Below are 20,418 nucleotides of genomic sequence, written 5' to 3'. Positions count from 1 at the left end.
GAAGCTGCAAGAGCACAGTAGGGGAGGGCGACTCTCTGCCTGCCCTTGCACAAGTCCATGCTACTGGTTTTATTTTTCTGTTTTATGACGAATCTGCGAGCATAAACATAATCATAATAAATGGTCAGGCCTCTGGCAACATCAGTAGTCGGTGGGGATTAAGGGGTTACGTGAATGTTTCATGAAGTTAAAATAGCCAATAAGTAATGGAAGCTAGAAAATAATAGGAATATTTGGCACTCTTCATCGGTAAATCTCGTTGGATCAATGAACAACTATTGCTGAAAAAAAAAAATTATCATATTGAAAGGACTCACAATTGTAATTATATTTTTCAAAATTGATCATATTGAGTAACGTTATCGATCTGACCCCTTAATCTGTCACCCATTCATTCCTTCGTGCACCGAGACCAAAGGGGCAGGACCCAGCAGCAACAGGCTGCAACAGTTAATGTCTGCTCTCGGTTCGATCAGCAGCTCCAACATCGTTTTTTACTCTATACATTGTAGCACTTTGCCGTGGCACATCTTTCAGGCGTGTTTCCGCTGGGCCGGTTGCAAACGAATGGTGTTGGAGGTTATTAAAAAGTAATTTGGAACAAATTAGTACGCTACCTAATTGTATGCGTCGTATGGGCCAGGACTGAACTGTAAGGCAAGAAAACAGGGACAGGCATACCGGTTGGTCTCCATAAGGTGGCAGAAGTGGTACCGAGAGATTGAGGAGATTGATCGGTTTGTTCCATGCGGATAAGTGTCGGTTACACCTGGGCAAGGGGAAGTTGTCGGGGGTCAATTAGCCGTCCGCAGGTTGAAGAAAGTTGTAAACATCGTTAACGCGCAACATTTTATCAATTTGTTCAAGGTGTTTAATTGTAATACAATTAATGGACTTCAAGTAGAAATTAAATTCAAATTTATCAAAATCAACTTTGTAACTTCAAAATAATCTTAAGCTGTAATCGTTCATCGAGTTAAATTCATTCCAAAAAAATCACCAAAATGCAAACTGAATCCCACTTTGGCCTTTCACTTAAAAAAAAATACTGTGGCCACAAAACCCATACCCAGAGGCCAAGTCCAAGAATCGCACTGCGTTGACTGCAATCCTCCTCCAGCCAATAATAAAATAAAATAAAAACTGCAGAACGTCTAGACTTATTAATGATTTGACTGTTTTCCCCTCGCCACCCCATCATCACACCCCCCTTGAAATGCATGTGCTGGTGCATTTTTATTGTTATTATCTTATGCAATTTGTTTATGCCAGACTGATCGAAGAATGAAAGCGAAGAGCATCAACCACCTTCTGCTTCCCCTTCTTCTTTCTCTCCCGGGGATCAGCCCAGCCAGTGTGCAACAGAAACTGTGCTGACTTCATCGCAGGGGCTTGGCCGACCCCGAGAATTGGAACATTTAGGAACCATTTGCCTCCGCGAGTGTCAGGTGCAGGTGTGTCGTGGAAAGGGGGAGGGGAAGAATCGAATATCATATCAAAAACCTGAGCAAAACGTGGTGCAAAAGTGCATATACGAGCGTCCTCAGCTTGCCCCTCCTTCGCCGGGATCCAGAATGTGACGACCTCCGCATGCTTCTTTTTGGCGTGTGTTCGTCAAGAACGACCTGGGAACGCCAGTGAGGGAAACAGTTCTTTTGTTAGGATTAGCTTTGATATTAAAGATATATTTAATCAGGTTTGGCGGAAAAAATAATTTGAAATGATTCAAAATTTTCTATTTTCATAAATATTATGTTCATAAGAAACTGAATTACTACAATCCAATTTTCTTAAGGAAACCCAATATTTCGTCATAAAAATGGAAAGTCATCAATCAAATAAATTCAACCAATCAAACTCATGAAATTGAATTTTTAGCCAAGGAGTCAATATTTTGTAGAAAAGTTTTGTAAAATACACCAGAACAATTGTTTTTAACTCGTTACGTAGATTTTTTTTACCAAAAATCGGTGAAATTCAGAACGGAGTTCACCGGACTGTTCAGCAGTTGGAAATTCGGTAAACAAATCTGGGTGATTTTGATAACCGGAGTGATTTTGATGGGATTGAGATTTTTCCGCAAAATGAAGAGTACAAATTAAATACGTACGGAATGGTTGGGAATCATATTGACCGTGGTGTTTAAGAAGAAATTTTTTCGTATTTTTTTTAAGTTAAAAGAGTTAGTAAACTAAAATTAACAAAAAAGTTGATAAATAATAAAATTAAAATCTTCTTAAAGTGCCATGATTTTCTCAATGATCATGATTTTGAATTGGAAATGTAATGCTTTTTCGAATTCTTTAGATAATTTCCCATTAGGAGAAGGTAAAGTTAGTTTATTAATAAAAAATATAATGTGTTTTGAAACATTCATTCAAATTCAGTAGAATTTTTTTTATATAAAATGTGAAAACTGAAATCGATAATTTTATGAAAAAAAATATTTTAAACCAATTTCTGGCAAAAATCTAACTGAGCAATTCTCTACGAAATCAGTCTTTTTTCTTCAATTTTAATTTTTGTATTTTTAATCCGGCTGAAATTTTTTTGGTGCCTTCGGTATGCCCAAAGAAGCCATTTTGCATCATTAGTTTGTCCATATAATTTTCCATACAAATTTGGCAGCTGTCCATACAAAAATGATATGTGAAAATTTAAAAATCTGTATCTTTCGAAGGAATTTTTGATCGATTTGGTGTCTTCGGCAAAGTTGTAGGTATGGATATGGACTGCACTGGAAAAAAATTATACAGAAAATCATTGAGCGAGTTATGAATTTTTTAATCAATACTGATTTTTTCAAAAAATCGAAATACTGGTCGCAAAAATTTTTCAACTTCATTTTTCGATGTAAAATCAAATTTGCAATCAAAAAGTACTTCAGTGAAATTTTGAGAAGTGCACCGTTTTCATGTTAAATCCATTTTAAGTGACTTTTTTGAAAATAGTCGCAGTTTTTCATTTTTTAAAATTATTGTACATGTTTGCCCACTTTTCAAAAAAATATTTTTGAAAAGCTGAGAAAATTCTCTATATTTTGCTTCTTCGGACTTTGTTGATACGACCTTTAGTTGCTGAGATATTGCAGTGCAATGGTTTAAAAACAGAAAAATTGATGTTTTCTAAGTCTAACCCAAACAGCCCACCATTTTTCAATGTCGATATCTCAGCAACTAATGGTCCGATTTTCAATGTGAATATATGAAAAATTTGTAAAATTTTTCGATCTTTCCGAAAACAATATTTTCAAAATTTTCAAATCAAGACTAACATTTTAAAAGGGCGTAATATTGAATGTTTGGCCCTTTTGAAATGTTAGTCTTGATTTGAAAATTTTGAAAATATTGTTTTCAAAAAGATCGGAAAATTTTACAAATGTTTCATGTTTTAACATTGAAAATCGGACCATTAGTTGCTGAGATATCGACAATAAAAAAATGTGGGCTGTTTGGATGAGACTTAGAAAACATCAATTTTCCTGTTTTTAAACCTTTGCATGGCAATATCTCAGCAACTAAAGGTCGTAACAACATAGTCTGAAGAAGCAAAATATAGAGAATTTTCACAGCTTTTCAAAAATATTTCTTTCAAAAGTGGGCAAACATGTGTACTAATTTAAAAAAATGAAAAACTGCGACTATTTTCAAAAAAGTTACCTAAAAATGGATTTAACATGAAAACGGTGCACTTTATCAAAATTTTACTAAAGTACTTTTTGATTGCAAATTTGATTTTACATCGAAAAATGAAGTTGAAAAATTTTTGCGACCAAAATTTCGATTTTTTGAAAAAATCAGTATTGATTCAAAAATTCATAACTCGCTCAATGATTTTTTGCACGACCTGGAAATTTCTGAAAAGTTGGCATTTTATGTCTTCTAAAGCATATAAAAAATTAAAAATAGTGTTTTTTTGCAAATCAAATTTAAGTGGCAAAAAGTTAAATAAAAAATCACCAAATTTTATTTACCGTGCATCATTTTTTTCAGTGTAGTCCATATCCATACCTACAACTTTGCCGAAGACACCAAATCGATGAAAAAAATCCTTCAAAAGATACAGAATTTTGAATTTTCACATATCATTTTTGTATGGACAGCTGCTTAATTTGTATGGAAAATTATATGGACAAACATGATGCAAAATGGCTTCTTTGGGCATACCGAAGGCACCAAAAAAGTTTCAGCCGGATTAAAAATACAAAAAAAATCGAATGACCGAAATCCTAGAGAACTGCTCAACTGTTTTCAAACAATTTTACCTAAAGTTTATATGTATATTATTAAAAAGCTTATAAACTCAGCCAACTAAATGAGCATTTGACTAAGTTTATAACCATGGTTGCCCTCCGTTGCCGAACAGATCCGTAATATCCTTTCAGCACTACTGATTATAGGCTTTTCAACAGCATGTATGAATGCGCCGAAGAGATAAAACACCATGATTGCTTAAAACTAGATCAGTTGCGAAAAGGCAACAGTCATTGACCACCAACGGCGCCCGCCATGTCAGTTTGTAGATCTCGATTTTGAGAGACGGGAATATTAGTTATCTTATAAACTTTGTCAACGAAATATGAACATTTTTAAAATAATAATCCTGAGATAAACCATGAATTCAAAAATCTTTTTTGCATCATCAGTTTTTCCCTACAAGTCTCCAAATAATTTTGCAGGCTGGCAATACAAAATGCGTGAATATTTAAAAATCTGTGTCTCAGGATGATTTTTTCATCGATGTGATGTATTGTATTTTGCATCGTTTAACGCTTTAATAAAAAAAAATAAAAAAAGGGTACACGCAAAAACTTTTTTTGCTGACTTTTTTTCTAAAATTGAGAAAAGGCGCTTTGAGCAATTGTGGCGCTATAACCACGGCAAATAGTGTCCAGGGCATTCGTGGAAATACAATGTCCCATCCCAGAGGGTCCCGGAGTACCAAACCTTCTTAGCATGGTGCTCCCAACGAATAAACCAAAAATCTCGGAGCGTATGGTGGTGTGTCCCCACGCTTCTTCCTCTCCTGTTGATTCAGAATTGCGTTGTTGTTCGAACACTCAGTGCTCAAACTCAACCCAATTACGAGTCATCTCTGCGATACGGCTTTACGCAGTAGGCCTGGCCGCTTTAACGCTTGTGATGTTTCAATGCATTCCGATGCAATGGCGCACTACAAATGTTAATAAATGGCAAGAAGAGTGCTAGGCGTCATCTAACCTAAGGCACTCTCCAGGATCCCTTCGAAAGATTGGCTGCGCTAGGGTCTGATTAGATTAGATTAGAAAATTGAGAAAAGGTGTTTTTTATATTTTATATTTATTATTCGGCCATAAAAATCCGGAAGCAAACCTTTTTTTTTCAAGCAGTTTTAATCTTCTGATACCACTTTAAAATCCATTCCCCTGCATTTCGAATCATTCTTTAAATCAATCTTTTAATTTTTTGAGATGTTTGCTCAGATGCGTTCTATAAATTTGGTCGTAGCAGGCGTACATTACAAGATAAAATTTTGGTGTCTTGTACAAAGTTGCTTGGATTGGCAAGCCCAATAATTTTTTTAAGAAGACATAAAAATTCCCAGAAATATTCCTGAAAAGTTGGATTTTCAAATCACCCTAATTTTCAATCAAACCAAAAGTTGCCCCTTTTTATTTGCAACAACTCTTCTGAATACACCAAAGCTCCAAAACTTCATTTTTTTTTTGGAAAATCCATTTTCCACTTAATTTTGCGATCTGGACCACTGTGCAATGATGTTATCAAAATGATTGAAAAAAAAAAACAAAAATTTGCGGATAGAAAGATAGAACAGCCTCGTCATCTTCAATCGATAGGGCATCAAAAAGCATTCGTACATGAACTTTTGAAGATTTTTCCGATGAGTTTTCTTTGATAAAATATTCTTATTACGAAGATAGATGTACTGTCAAAGCCAAAAGTAAATCCAATATCTTTTGTATTTGTCAAAATTTTGTTTAAGCAAACTTTTGAGGACATTATAATTTTCAATAGGGACTTAGGCTGGTACGATTTTTTTTAAATTACTGCAAAACGTTTTTTATGTACATTTTTTAAATAATTGTGTGCAAAACGTATACGTGTCATGGCGTATGCTGCATTTAACAATATTTTTATCTTTTTGGTCTGTAATTTAACACTTTAATTTCAGAATGTTGTTCCCCATTCAATTTCGCTAGAGTTAAGGCACGGCGTGTTTTCTAGAACAACATTATCAAGAAAAAATAGTCATCGCTAATTTCAAATGTGTCTTATAGGAAATTTTCTCAGCTTTCCAATGCTTCTTAAAGCGAAATGTTTGATCGGAAAATTTCTGAGATATCTCTATTTTAAGTTTTTTGGTTTTAAATTTCTTTATTATTTATTGGAAATTTTATAATAACTGTTCAGAAAACTTATGAAATTATGTGTTTCATGTGTCATTTACTCATCAAAATCTGCAAAATAAGACAAGAAACAACTTTGTAGAAGGTTGCAAATCGCTAAACATTTTTAAAATGAAGTTTTAACCATTTTTTTTTAATATATGGAATTTATTATGAAATTTAAACCAAAAAACAATATATTTTTATTAGATTATTGCATATATTTTTTGTGTGCAAATATCACGAGTCTGCTATGATTGAGCTTGTTCAACCAACACTTTGGCAGGTTTGTGATTGTTAATAGTACTATTGAATTTTAATGAATAAATTTGATATTTTCGTAAGCAAACATTAACCAGGAACACAAATACAAATATGATTTAAAATCGAAATGTACTACATATTACTGTTGCAAGCTTCAAAAGTCATATTTTCATGAGAATAAAATAAATATAAAATTTTATAAAATGTTTACTGTTGAAAATGCACTTAAAAGTAGCAATAAAACTCGAGTCTTCCAATTCAGAATGCTGAAAACACCGTCACAAACTTTTTTTGTTTGAACAATATTATTTATTATTTTAACAAAAAAAAAAACAAAAAAAAACTCTTTCGAAACTATTTGAACAAGAATCAAGAAATAAAACATTTTTTAAAAAAGATGAGATTAAAGATGAGAGTCTTATAAACTTCTAAAATATTGCTTTTCCTTGATCTTTTAGTACAAAAAAAACTGAAACAATCATTTCATACTAATGGAAGGTATTTCTCCTAAAGCTTGCAACAGTAGTTTGCAGGTCAATTTCGAGTATTAAACATTTTTTGTATTCATCCAACTGGTTAATGTTTGATTAAGGAAATATGTTATTTATTTGTTTAAAAAAATCTTTTTCGTAAACATAAAGCTTAAATATTAACTGAATAATGTTGACAATTTTTCGAAACATCGTGTTCCTTCATTCCCCCCTAGGACATCCCAAAAACTGCAGTCCGAAGAGTGCAGCAGAGTAAGGTTCTTGCTTGATCCGCCCGAGCTCTGTTTGCTGATGATGATGGCTTGGCAGCAGACGAATTCTCCTCGAAGCTGTACCAGAACCTGACTGACTGGGGCTGACTGACTGGTTGGCCAGATTGCAGTCGAACATGCATTTCATGACCGGTGGAGGTTTTCCGAGCATGTTTTACCTCCCCCTCTTCCCCCCTGGGGAGCACATTGTTTTCCCTCTCCCCCCTTTTCCACCAACTGTAATAAAACCAGTGCTCTGTTTATTTGTTGTTTTTTTTCAGAATGGAAGATTCGGTCAAATTTCAGCAACAGCAATTGCATCGAAGGAAGGAGGTATTCTTTGGCAAACGCGCTGTTTAAACGCTACTTTTCTTCTTCTGCTCCAGTCGTGCTGGGGGTTGATTGATGTTTATCATGCTTGCACCTCGCACGAGTGCCCCCGGGGGAATGATGGAATCAGCAGCAGGAATCAAAATAAAGAAAGCAAATAAAAGTGAAAATACCTTAATTAAAAATTAATTTCGAGCAGGAAGTGGTTCGCAATAACAAACCATAGCAGAACCAGACAGCAATCGGGGAAAACGGAGAAACAATTACATGCATTGCTTGGGGGTAATTTTTTAGAAAAAGTGGTTTCACAATCAGCCAATTTGCTTCTTTTAAGGGAATAATCGGGTAAGAAGCTGTTACAAATTTTTGATGAGTTTATGCCAATACTAAATAATGTATTTCAAGTACAAGAAAAAATCTGCTTTGAGATGGCAGTCAGTAATTTTATCTTCGCTGTTGCTTTTTATTGACCCTTTAATGCTCAACACTTTTCACGATAATTTTTTATATTTCCCGTGTTACGGTCATTTTGAGAAATTTTTTTTTACGAAAAACTTGACTTTTTTTGATTATTTTTTTCATATTTCATTTTAAATATTTTATATTTGAGCTCGTCACGATATTTGAGCGAAAAAAGTGTTTTGAAATGCATTTTAAACAGTTGCTTTGTAATCATTAGTTTTCCAAAAATGTAGGAAAAAAATCTTTTTTCTGTACTGTACATCGAAAATTTTCAAAAATTCAAGAGATTTTTGAATAAATCCAAACATGCTTAAACTGATTCTAAACACAGATAAATGCATTTTGAATTTATTTCAGCTAATTGCACTTAAATTTCCATTGAAATTTTGAATATCTTTGAAAAAAAAATCCGCACTACGTTTTATCGGACCGTTTTTGAAGAAGGGGTGACGAAAACTTTTCAAAAATATTTGTACCAGCCTTATCATGTCTGGTTTATGTTTGATTCTGATAGTAATTGGCTCATTCTACCACATCCTATCATTACCTGTTGCCTTGTTTGTTTTTGTTTTCATGTTTTCACAGCCAATTTGTAACATATTTGCTTGAAACATTTTCTTCTAAAGAATAATTTCGTTATCACTTAAATTGAAAAAAAAAAATGCGTAGAGGCATAGTTAGGAACCTTACACAAATTACTCCATACCGTAAAACGGGGGGACTTGGATAGCCGGGGTGACTTTGATAGGTTTGCGATTTTTCCGCAAAATGAAGAGTACAATTAAAATACGTACGGAATTGTTTAGAATCATACTGACCGTGGTAGAGAAGTGTTCAAAGTACCTCAAAAAGAACTTTTCATAAAATTTTGAAATGTTTAAAAAGTTAGTTAACTATAGTTGAGAAAATGTTGATTAAAGTCATTATTTTAAACTCATCAATGTGTCAAGATTTTCTCAATAAACATGATTTTGAATCGGAAAACGTAATTCATTTTCTGATGATTTGGACAATTTTCCACTAGGAGAAGGGTAAATAAGTTTTTAAATAATAAATAATATGTGTTTTTGAAACACAATTTAAAAAAATATCCAAATTTATAGGCAATTTCAGTTGAACAAATTTCATGTAAAATGTGAAAACTTTTGATTCGTGCTTCGAATTCAGTTTAAAATGAGCAATTCTCTACGAAATCGGTCTTTTTTCTTAAATTTTAATTTTCGTATTTTTTAATACGACTGAAACTTTTTTGGTGCCTTCAGTATGCTCAAAGAAGCCATTTTGCATCATTGGTTTGTCCATATAATTTTCCATACAAATTTGGCAGCTGGCCATACAAAAATGATGTATGAAAATTCAAAAATCTATGTCTTTTGAAGGAATTTTTTGATCGATTTGGTGTCTTCGGCAAAGTTGTAGGTATGGACTACACTGAAAAAAAATGATGCACGGTAAAAAAATGGTGATTTTTTATTTAACTTTTTGTCACTAAAACTTGATTTGCAAAAAAACATTATTTTTTTTTATATGTTTTAAAGGACATCAAATGCCAACTTTTCAGAAGTTTCCAGGTTGTGCAAAAAATGTTTGAGCGAGTTATAAATTTTTGAATCAATACTGATTTTTTCGAAAAATCGAAAAATTGATCGCATAAAATTGTCAACTTCATTTTTTGATGTAAAATCAAATTTTCTATCAAAAAGTACTCTAGTGAAATTTTGATAGAGTGCACCGTTTTAAAATTAAAGCCATTTTTATGCAACTTTTTTAAATATAGTCGCAGTTTTTCATTTTTTTAAATTAGTGCACATGTTTGCCCACTTTTGAAAAAAATATTTTTGAAAAGCTGAGAAAATTCTCTATATTTTGCATTTTTTGAACTTTGTTGATACGACCCTTAGTTGCTGAGATATTGCCATGCAAAGGTTTAAAAACAGGAAAATTGATGTTTTCTAAGTCCCACCCAAACAACACACCATTTTCCAATGTCGATATCTTAGCAACTAATGGTCCGATTTTCAATGTTAAAATATGAAACAATCGTGAAACTTTCCGATCTTTTCGAAAACAATATTTTCAAAATTTTCAAATCAAGACAAACATTTTAAAAGGGCGTTCTAAAAATATTTTTTTCGAAAAAATCGGAAAATTTCACGAATGTTTCATGTTTTTTCTTTTTTTTTCCTTTCGCTGAAAGTTTCATCCAAATCGGAGCACCTCAATACGACCTTTTACACATTGGTGAAAAACTCGCTCTTAAATTAGACTTATATTATGTGGAAAGAATCTGTTGATATTATTTAGCACAAGTTTTTACAAAGATGCATTCTTAAAGGTGATGCAAGTAGTTGTAAAATTTACTTTGACTTTTTGTAGAATTATTGTTGGAAATAGGAAAAATCATCAATTCTTATTGTTTGCCATAACCCACCCGAAAACATTAATCCGTCTTATAACGTCAATACTTTAATTTTCGAAATTTTCACGATAAATTGCCAAAATAAAGACGAATCCGGAAATGGGTAATTCTCTACCAACTCACACGAAATCGGGAAAAGTTGCTCCGACCCCTCTTCGATTTGCGTGAAACTTTGTCCTAAGGGGTATTTTTTGTCCCTGATCACGATTCCGAGGTCCGTTTTTTGATATCTCGTGACCGAGGGGCTTTACGACCCCTTTTATTTTTGAACATGCGAAAAAAGAGGTGTTTTTCAATAATTTGCAGCCTGAAACGGTGATGAGATATAAATTTGGTGTCAAAGGGACTTTTATGTAAAATTATACGCCCGATTTGATGGCGTACTCAGAATTCCGAAAAATCGTATTTTTCATCGAAAAAACACTAAAAGCCTTTTAATAATTCTCCCATTTTCCGATACTCGACTGTAAAAATTTTTGGAACATGTCATTTTATGGGAAATTTAATGTACTTTTCGAATCAATATTGACCCAGAAGGGTCATTTTTTCATTTAGAACAAAAATTTTCATTTGAAAATTTCGTGTTTTTTCTAACCTTGCAGGGTTATTTTTTAGAGTGTAACAATGCCCTACAAAGATGTAGAGCAGACAATTACAAAATTTTTGATGTATAGACATAAGGGGTTTGCTTATAATTATCACGAGTTATCGCGATTTTACGAAAAAAAGTTTTGAAAAAGTTACTTTTTGCGTTTCTCTTTGTTTCGTCGTCCGTGTCTGTCGCGGGTGACCATGAACGGCCATGATCGATGACGACCAACTTTTTCAAAACTTTTTTTTCTTAAAATCGCGATAACTCGTGATGTTTATAAGCAAACCTCTTATGTATACATATCAAAATTTTTGTAATTGTCTGCTCTACAACTTTGTAGAACATTGTTACACTCTAAAAAATAACCCTGCAAAGTTAGAAAAAACACGAAATTTTAAAATGAAAATTTTTGTTCTTAATGAAAAATTTACCCTTCTGGGTCAATGTAGATTCGAAAAGTACATTAAATTTCCCATAAAATGACATGTTCCAAAATTTTTAACAGTCGAGTAACGGAAAATGCGAGAATTTTTAAATTTTTTTAGTGTTTTTTTTCGATGAAAAATACGTTTTTTCGGAATTCTGAGTACGCCATCAAATCGGGCGTCTAATTTTACATAAAAGTCCCTTTGACACCAAATTTCTATCTCATCACCGTTTCAGGCTGAAATTAATGAAAAACACCTCTTTTTTCGCATGTTCATAAATGGAAGGGGTTGTACCGCCCCTCCGTCACGAGATATCAAAAAACGGACCTCGGAATCGTGATCATGAACAAAAAATACTCCTTAGGACAAAGTTTCACGCAAATCGAAGAGGGGTCGGGGCAACTGCTGTGTGAGTTGGCGGAGAATTACCCAAATATTATGCGAGAACTCTACTTTTTTAATTAGCCATCGCGCCACTCTTTACATCTCAATCTATCGACTTGAATGGCCACCTTTTGCCTATCACATTTGCATAACCACTCCGAGACATCAAAGGTGCGAAAACGGTTGATTTCCCATCAAACCCAACCGCAGTCAACGCCGGCCACCGCCAACGAGAGCTCATTATTCTAATGAGACAATATAAGCCAATAAACAATTACCGAGACGACGATGACCATTTTGCATACATTTCCCGTTTAATAGGGTCGGCCGCTAGCCGCAACTTGATAGAACGCACTGCAGCAGTCTCTAAACGTGGTGAAGTTGATGATGTGAAAATTGCACACCTAACGCAAACCAACTGACAGCTTCCCGCGGTGTTGAGATTCCCAGATGACACCTTGGAGTAGACTACTTTTCAAGCGAACTGCCGAGTCGACGAGTCTGATGCCGGTGGAGCTAATTAATTATTCAGTGATGATCACGTGCGTGATCATCTTGATAGTCCCCCAGTTCTATGGGGAGCTCCAGGTTGAGGCTGAGAATGTGTTGGTAATCACCGCAAAATGATTGATCGACGGATACGGAGCTCGGTCGTCGCGCGCGCCCGGTAAAGGTCTCACGTTACACAGACTTGAACCTATTAATTACATTACAGACCGCGCGTTGTGTAACGACTCGTCTCATCTGCCGTGCCAGCATGGCATGATGTCCCAGAGGGCCGGTTTTTTTTTTAAATAATTGTGATGAGGGTTCCACCCCTCGCCTAAGATAGCCGTTGACCTCCCCGGCGTAAGACACTCGATTTGTTCCGTAATTCGTCTCAGAATCGCAATCAATTTGAATTTCCTCCCTCGAAATGACTCACAACCCGCACAACATTCTCCGGTGCAATTTGTATCAGTTTGTAGCCGAGAGTCGAGTCGACCCATTTCGTGTTACCATACTGCATTACAGGTATCATTTGCAGTGTTGTTGCGTTTTTATCCGAGGTTTACTAGGGTGCAGCCTTAGACCACGCCGCGGCCGGACTGAGTGGACCTCAGGTTGCAATCACAATTACTGTTATTACCGGTCCTCGGGTGTGTAGATGTCTACAAATTGTAACTATGATTGCACCCAGCATCAGCTTCGAGGGCCGTCCATAAACCACGAGGTAATTCATTGCCAACATTAAGCTCAGTTTTGTCCTGCATTTTGCAAAATGATTTGTGAACGTCCCCTACGGTGGGCTCGGGCCCAAGAATTCCAGCTCCAACGTAGTCTTTGCAAATGATAATTCAGCCGGAATAGAGTGGAGTTGCATTCGCCGATTCGGGAAGGTTGCACGTTGCATTACACATTTTTTTTTTACGAGGACCTACCACCAGATTAAGCCTCGAGCAAAGTGTAGCGAGGCCTAGTCACTCTGCAAATTCAATTAAGTTCGCGGTGCGCGTTGTAACTGGTTGGGCTTGTCATAACATAGGATCGTCGCCCAGACCAGATCGGGCGGAACGGATTAAGATCTTCGGCACAGATACGAGATGAATGGGGCCGTTTTAGATTGGGACGGGAAGATTATTTCTAGTGTTATCTCAATCTGTTGGTGACCGGGTTTTGATGTTAACGAGAAAAAAACATTGTGCTAACGTCACTCAAAGTGCAAGAAATATTTATTTCTGATAATCTCTGACCTGGTGTAGCAAGCACATTCTAAAGCACTTGTGCACCTCGAGTTATTTGAAGATTGATTCAATTTTTTGTATGAGAGTTTTAATCATATTTTCAGTCAAAAACATCATAAAAAGGTCATTTATAAACAGCATATTTTGCCTTCCTCACCTTACTGAGGAAAGGCTATAAAATCACTCGAAAAATGAACTTCTTTGTACAACCTCGTAGACCCACCTTCATGTATACCTATGGACGCAGAATCAAATTCTGAACAAATGTCTGTGCGTGTGTATGTCTGTAAGTCCGTGCACCGAAAAATATGCACACGATTATCTCCGGACTTGCTGAACCAATTTGGACCATTTTGGTTCAATCGATCCGTCTTGGGGTCCCACAAGACCCTAGTTAATATTATGAAGTTTAGAAAAGTATTTCAAAAGTTATGTTAAAAAAACGATTTTAACAAAAGTTCGGAAGATTGTAAAAAGTGTGGTTTTTGTCATGTTATAAATTTTTAGAAAGGTATTTAAAAGACCTTTCCAATGAGCCTGAAGCATCGAAGATCTGATAATCCTATCAAAAGTTATATGCACTTAAGTGTTGTTTTTACACTTTTTAGGGGCCGGATTTTAGATATTTTGATAAAAACGCTGTCCGGATCCTTCATGCGACCCATCGAAAGATGGGTAATCAAAAGACATTTCCAATGCGTCAAAAAAACTTTGAAGATATGACAACCCTATCAAAAGTTATGAGCAGTTAAGTGTGAATATAACACTTATCAGAGGCTGGATCTCAGATCTTTTGATTGATCGTTGAATAGGTTAAAGTAATGAAGCTTAATTTGTTAAACATGTTAAGGGGGAATGATGCAATTCTGAATGAAGATATTCACTATATGAATGTGAGGAAGGAATCAACCTCCTAAAGGTGGATTAAGCAATGTTATTTAACATAAATACAATGTTTAATACTTTGATAGACTAATTCTCAAAATTTTAAAACCTCACGGAGAAAAAAAAATACAAAGGCATGAAATTTGTTGCACTTGGTCTTATAAATGTGGAAAAAAGTGTTAAAAAACTGATTGATTTGTGAATATCTTACCAATTTAGCTCAACATTCTAAAAAAATTTGCTCTTTAATCTTTGTAAAGGCAACATATTATTCTACCTTTTTCAACACTAACATATTTTTTTCTTATTCATTTCTAAGTTTTCTACATTTTTTGAATCATTTCATGGGTAATAAGGCCAATGAATATTTTAATTAAAATTTCTGTCCCCTTTCTTGAAAAAAAACCGAACAAAAATCAGAAGCCGAAAAAAATACTAAAAAACGTAATATTCATCGAAAGCAATATATTTTAATTGATTGTAATCTATTTTAAAAACATTGTTCAAAGTTTATTTTTGCAATAAAAAATAGACCTTTTGCAAAATTTGAAATACTTTAGGATTTTTTTCAAATATTCATTGCCATATTGTTTTGGTCACCGAGAACTGATGTTAATTTAATCTAATCGGTCTTTATCGGTGAAATCTGACGCAAATTTTAGAAGAAAGATAATTAAATTTTAGTTTGGATAGGTCGACTAAGAGTCACAGAAGAAGATATAAAGGACGGAAAACTAAGTCAGCGAAGGGCCATTTGAGGAAGTATGTGTGTGTGATCAAGTCTTTTAGCCCAGAAATATCCGAACGCAATAAATGTCATCGGTAGAACCAAAGTAACGTGCCGGTTGTATGTATAGGCGGTGTGCGATCATTTCTTTTGGCCGTCCGGGAGTCATATGGATGACGCTGCAGGAATAAGTTGTCTCTGTACATTTACTGTGTGTTTCGCTCAGTACTTGTACAAAGCCAAATTAGAAGGCTAAAAGACTTGATCACACACACATACTTCCTCAAATGGCCCTTCGCTGACTTAGTTTTCCGTCCTTTATATCTTCTTCTATGACTCTTAGTCGACCTATCCACCTAAAATTTCATTATCTTTCTTCTAAAATTTGCGTCAGATTTCACCGATAAAGACCGATTAAATTAATAAATATTCATTGATATTATGCAAATTTTCAGCAGAAGTGTAACTGTAATAACACAATTTGTAAAAAAATTTTGCCTTGAAATTTTGAAAATGTTGGGCTTGTTATTCAGTTTTTTTGTTTAGAAAAGTGTCAAACTACAAAACCCTTAATTATCAGAATAGTTCACACAAATTGTAAATCGTCTCGTAAGCGTCTTTTCGGCTAATTTCCCGACTATTTCGCGCCACATTCTCAAGTCACTCCCCCATAATCTCCCTCTTTAGCGGCGACACCATCGGGGTAATTTTGCATAATTGATTATTCAATCGATCCGGTTTATTTTTTCACGCGCCAAGCCTCGCTCTCGGTCGTCTGTCTGCCTTCTGTCTGTCTGAGCAGACTACCGACTGATATCTGTTGCTGCTGGCTGGCTTGCTGATTCTGGTGTTGCATCGATCGCGCGCGCGGCGCTCAGTTTCAATAAAATTTATGCGACAATCGATTATCTTCCAAGTAGCTGGGCCTCCATATAAGACGCCCCCGTCGTCGTCAACGCCTCGTGTTGGCATATTTTGCCGCGGCGTTTAATAAAATAAGTGCTTTGTTTAATTTACGCGCCTTTTTTGCAGTCTCTTATTTTACCCCCAACCTCCCTCTGCTTCTCATTTTTCTCCTTATCGTTAAGACCTCACTCACTCTCTCACACTTGTGTTGAGGTGTTAATTGCTTATTTTCCGCACATTACAAGGCTTCTTGGGCGCGAAAAGGCAACAAGCCGCCAAGTAAGTCGCTTCCGATCGATTATTAATAAGTAATCATTTATATAATGGTTATAATTAACTTAATGTCATTCGCGCGGTGTCGCGCCTGTTGTCGCTTCGCCTTTTGTCGATATATAATGAAGTGCGACAAGTGGCTCCCGGGAAAGGAAAATACGTCTTTTGAGCTTTTTTTCTCTGGAAATTCACAGTACAGCTGGGCCGATGTAAACACAAAATTGCTTGTGCATTTACATCGAAAGCCATGTACTTAAAAGGAGCACTAATAGAGATGTAATTTTACAATTGATTTCAAATTTACACTTAGCTATTTGCTTAGCATATTTGAAATTTTGAAGCAATGAAGTTTTTTTGGTTCCTGGATCTTTCGTCGATTGCAAACTGTGCGGTTGATAACAGCAAAACACAACAAGCAGTGACATAGCAAAAAATCGATGGTAAAATCGCATGCAAAAGCATGCACATCACACTTGTGAGCAAATGCAAGTAATATTGTATGAGAAAACGTGTACTCAAAATGCATGTACGGAAGAAGGAAAAAATAGTTTGCATATCCCAAATTATCATCAATCTGGTGAGAGTCATATCCAAATTACTAAGTTCGCACCCCAATCCTCTTAGCTCAAAAAGTTGATGTGCATGCTTTTGCATGCGATTTTACCATCGGATTTTTTGCTGTGTCGAAAATTCGAAAAATAATCCGCACCAAATCCTCGCCTATCCAAAACCCAATCCGCACCATATTTATGATAATAAACAATACAGAAAGTATTTGACATCTTATAATATTTTATGTTACAGGTGAACCCTAGTACTATTTTAGGTTTTAAGCAGACCATAAAAGTCTATTTCGGTCGAATGAGGGTTTTCAGAACCATGAAAAAAACTGTAAGCTTAAAAATGTTACTAGGGAAGGTACGCGAAACAAATAAATCATAAATCACCTCCGTGTACGCACGAGTGCAAGCAGCAGTCAAGTGCTCAGTGCTCCATCGTTTTTTTCGAAATTTTTCGCCGTAATTTACCGTGATTCGCCGCGAGTTTGCTCCAACAGCATGCCAAGGGCCGGCCGTGGCCGTGGCAGTTCGAGTGCGGCCTCGAAAAACCCGCGAAGTTCGTCTACCGGCCGTGTGCAAAAAGGTAAACAAACCAACGCCGCGTCGTCCGCCATCGCGCCGGGGAGTGTGTGCGCTAAAGGATTTGACCCCAAGTTATTACACCCTAATTACCGTGTCCAGGGCCGCAGCCCTATAAGGCTCCGTTCAGCTACTTCCGGCAATCTGTCGACCGATGGCGCTTCAACATCCGCCAACATTCCCACTAGTAACAAGTTCGCGAGACTGAGTGACGAGGAAAGCAGCTACAACAACACTGACGGTAGCACTACCGACGACGACGACGACCATGGTCGTGCACGGAAGAAAGTGATTTCGCCAAAAAAAGTAATTACTCCAAAGGAACGACGACCACCACCAATTTTCGTTTTGGACACGTTGGCGGACGATGTTGACGAGCAGCTGGAAGGCCTCGTGTACTGCCTCAAAATAGGTAAATCGTCAGTGCAAGTGTTCACGTTTGACCAAAAGAACTTCGACCTGGTTGTGGAGAAATTGAAGCGTAAAAGCTTCAAGTTCTACACATTCGACCCCGTGCAGAAGACAGCTGTTAAGATCGTCTTGCAGGGGTATCAAGACCGCCCGATCTCCGTCCTCAAGGAGCACCTCTCGGGTGTCGGAATAACGCCGCGAGACATAAAAGTCCTCTCGCGGAAGACAACCGTCACAGGTACACACACACTGTACCTATTGTACTTCGACCGCGGCACCGTCAAAATTCAAGACCTGCGGCGGACTAAGGCGTTGGACGGTTTTTGGGTAAACTGGCGGTTTTACTCCAAAAATCCGACGGACGCAGCGCAATGTCACCGTTGCCAGAAATTCGGCCACGGCTCGCGGAACTGCAACCTCCAGCCCCGCTGCGTGAAGTGCGGTGAGTCACACCTCTCGGAGGTGTGCGCACTGCCACGAAAGGCGGACTTGGGGAAAAACGCAGAACAAACCAAGCCGCGCGTAAAGTGCGCGAACTGCGGCGGTAACCATACCGGTAATTACCGCGGATGCGTCGCGCGCAAGTCCTACCTCGAGGAGCAGGAAAAGAGGAAGAAGAAAGCAGCAGCGTCCCACCCTCCTCAGCGAAGTACGAGTGCAGCCGTTCCTGCAGCTGGCCAGCGAACGGTTCCAGCGGACAACTCAGCGTTCCCTACTGGCTGGGGGCGATCGTTTGCCAGCGTGGTCGCTGCCGGCAGCGGCAATGCGGCCCAGCAAGAAGTGACCGGGGAAGATCTCTTTACCTTGCCGGAGTTCTTTGCTCTCGCGGGGGAGATGATGACGCGGTTTCGGAGCTGCCGTAACAAGGCGGAGCAATTTCTAGCCCTCGGGGAATTAATGATTAAGCACATCTATAAAGGATAAAAAACTGTGATCTAGTTTTAAGCTTTCTCTATTTCTATCCCCTTTTCCTAGCAAGTTTAGTAAGTTTTTTTTTTCTTAATTTTTCTTACTCTTGGCAACACCTTTATTTACAAGCAATAACTGTTCCAAAATGGATTATGATGTAACACACAGCTGAAAGGAACTCCAAAACTCTGTTTTGTACCTCAAAAAAAACTTATTGTATCTGATTATTCACCAATAAAACCGAATTTGAATTTGAATAAATCATAAATTTAAAAATTATGCATAGATCTGAAGTTTTTAAATAGGAAAATAAAATGTAAAAACATAAAATATCTTAAAAATTAAATAAAAATTATTAAAATTCCAAATATGTAAATAAAAAAAAGGATTTCAAAAATTTAAATACCGTTCGTACTAAATTATTCGAAATTTTCATCAATGTTTCACTCTAGAAAATTGAAACAAGAAATTGATCTTATTTTTTTCTTAAAATATGACTCCAAAAATGCTACAAAATTATTAGAACGAAAAACAAATAATTCAAACATTTCAAAATTGAACCCGAATCTAATTAAATAATAGCAAAAAAATAATACAATTCCCAATATTTAAAATTTTAATATATGGAAATACAGATCGTACTGAACAATCCGAAATTTTCGTCAATGGTTCACTCCTGAAAGTTGAAACATTATCACACTTTTCTCAAAATTTCTCTAACCTAAAATATGACTCCAAAAATGCTTCAAAATTATCTGAACGCCAAACAAATAATTCAAAAATGTTTAAATTAAACATGAATCTAAAGTTTTTAAATAAGGAAATAAAATCCAAAAATAAAAAATGACATAAAAATTTAATAAAAAAAACAAAAAAAATATACAATAAAAAAATATAAAAATTTCAAATATGGAAATTCAAAAATTTCGTCAATGTTTCACTCAAGATAATTGAAATTTCTCAGAATATCATATAATTATCTGATTTTCTGTAAAGATGGCAGCAAAATGTTTGCATTCATGGATTTAAGAATCACAAAAAAGTATTTGAATTTTCTAGTTTGAAATTTTAGAATTTTGGTTTTTTTAATGTTTTGTTTTATACTTTCAAATTTTTATTTTTTTAATATTCCAAAATATGAATTTTAGATTTTCAAAAAACATTATTGGAATCAATAATGTTTTGGAGCTTTTTCCATTTATATTTTTATGAATTCTAAATTTTTCATCCTGTTTATTTTATCCCGCACGAATCTTAAGTGCAAATTCTAGCTTAATCTGAAATGCGACTGACTAAATATTTCTTTAAGATTTTCATGTGTAATAAAGGCCATTTGATTTTGCTAGGGTAGAATTATAATAAAAAGATGCCAAAGTTTGGAGGGTTGTACCTAGTTCCCGTTCAATCAATCTCATATTAGGGAATTGGCCGCAGTACG

At 35.8% G+C, this 20,418-nt stretch overlaps 1 protein-coding gene across 2 annotated transcripts in view; it reads left to right on the top strand.

The window, feature by feature from the left end:
• Window positions 1-20,418, top strand: part of LOC120429902 (uncharacterized) — a 170,813-nt gene that overhangs the window by 129,234 nt on the left and 21,161 nt on the right. The gene's annotated exons all lie outside the window — the stretch shown is intronic.

Source organism: Culex pipiens, chromosome 3, assembly GCF_016801865.2.
Source record: "Culex pipiens pallens isolate TS chromosome 3, TS_CPP_V2, whole genome shotgun sequence".
NCBI classification, from domain to species: Eukaryota; Metazoa; Arthropoda; class Insecta; order Diptera; family Culicidae; genus Culex; species Culex pipiens.
This window is presented reverse-complemented; position numbering and strand designations above follow the sequence as displayed.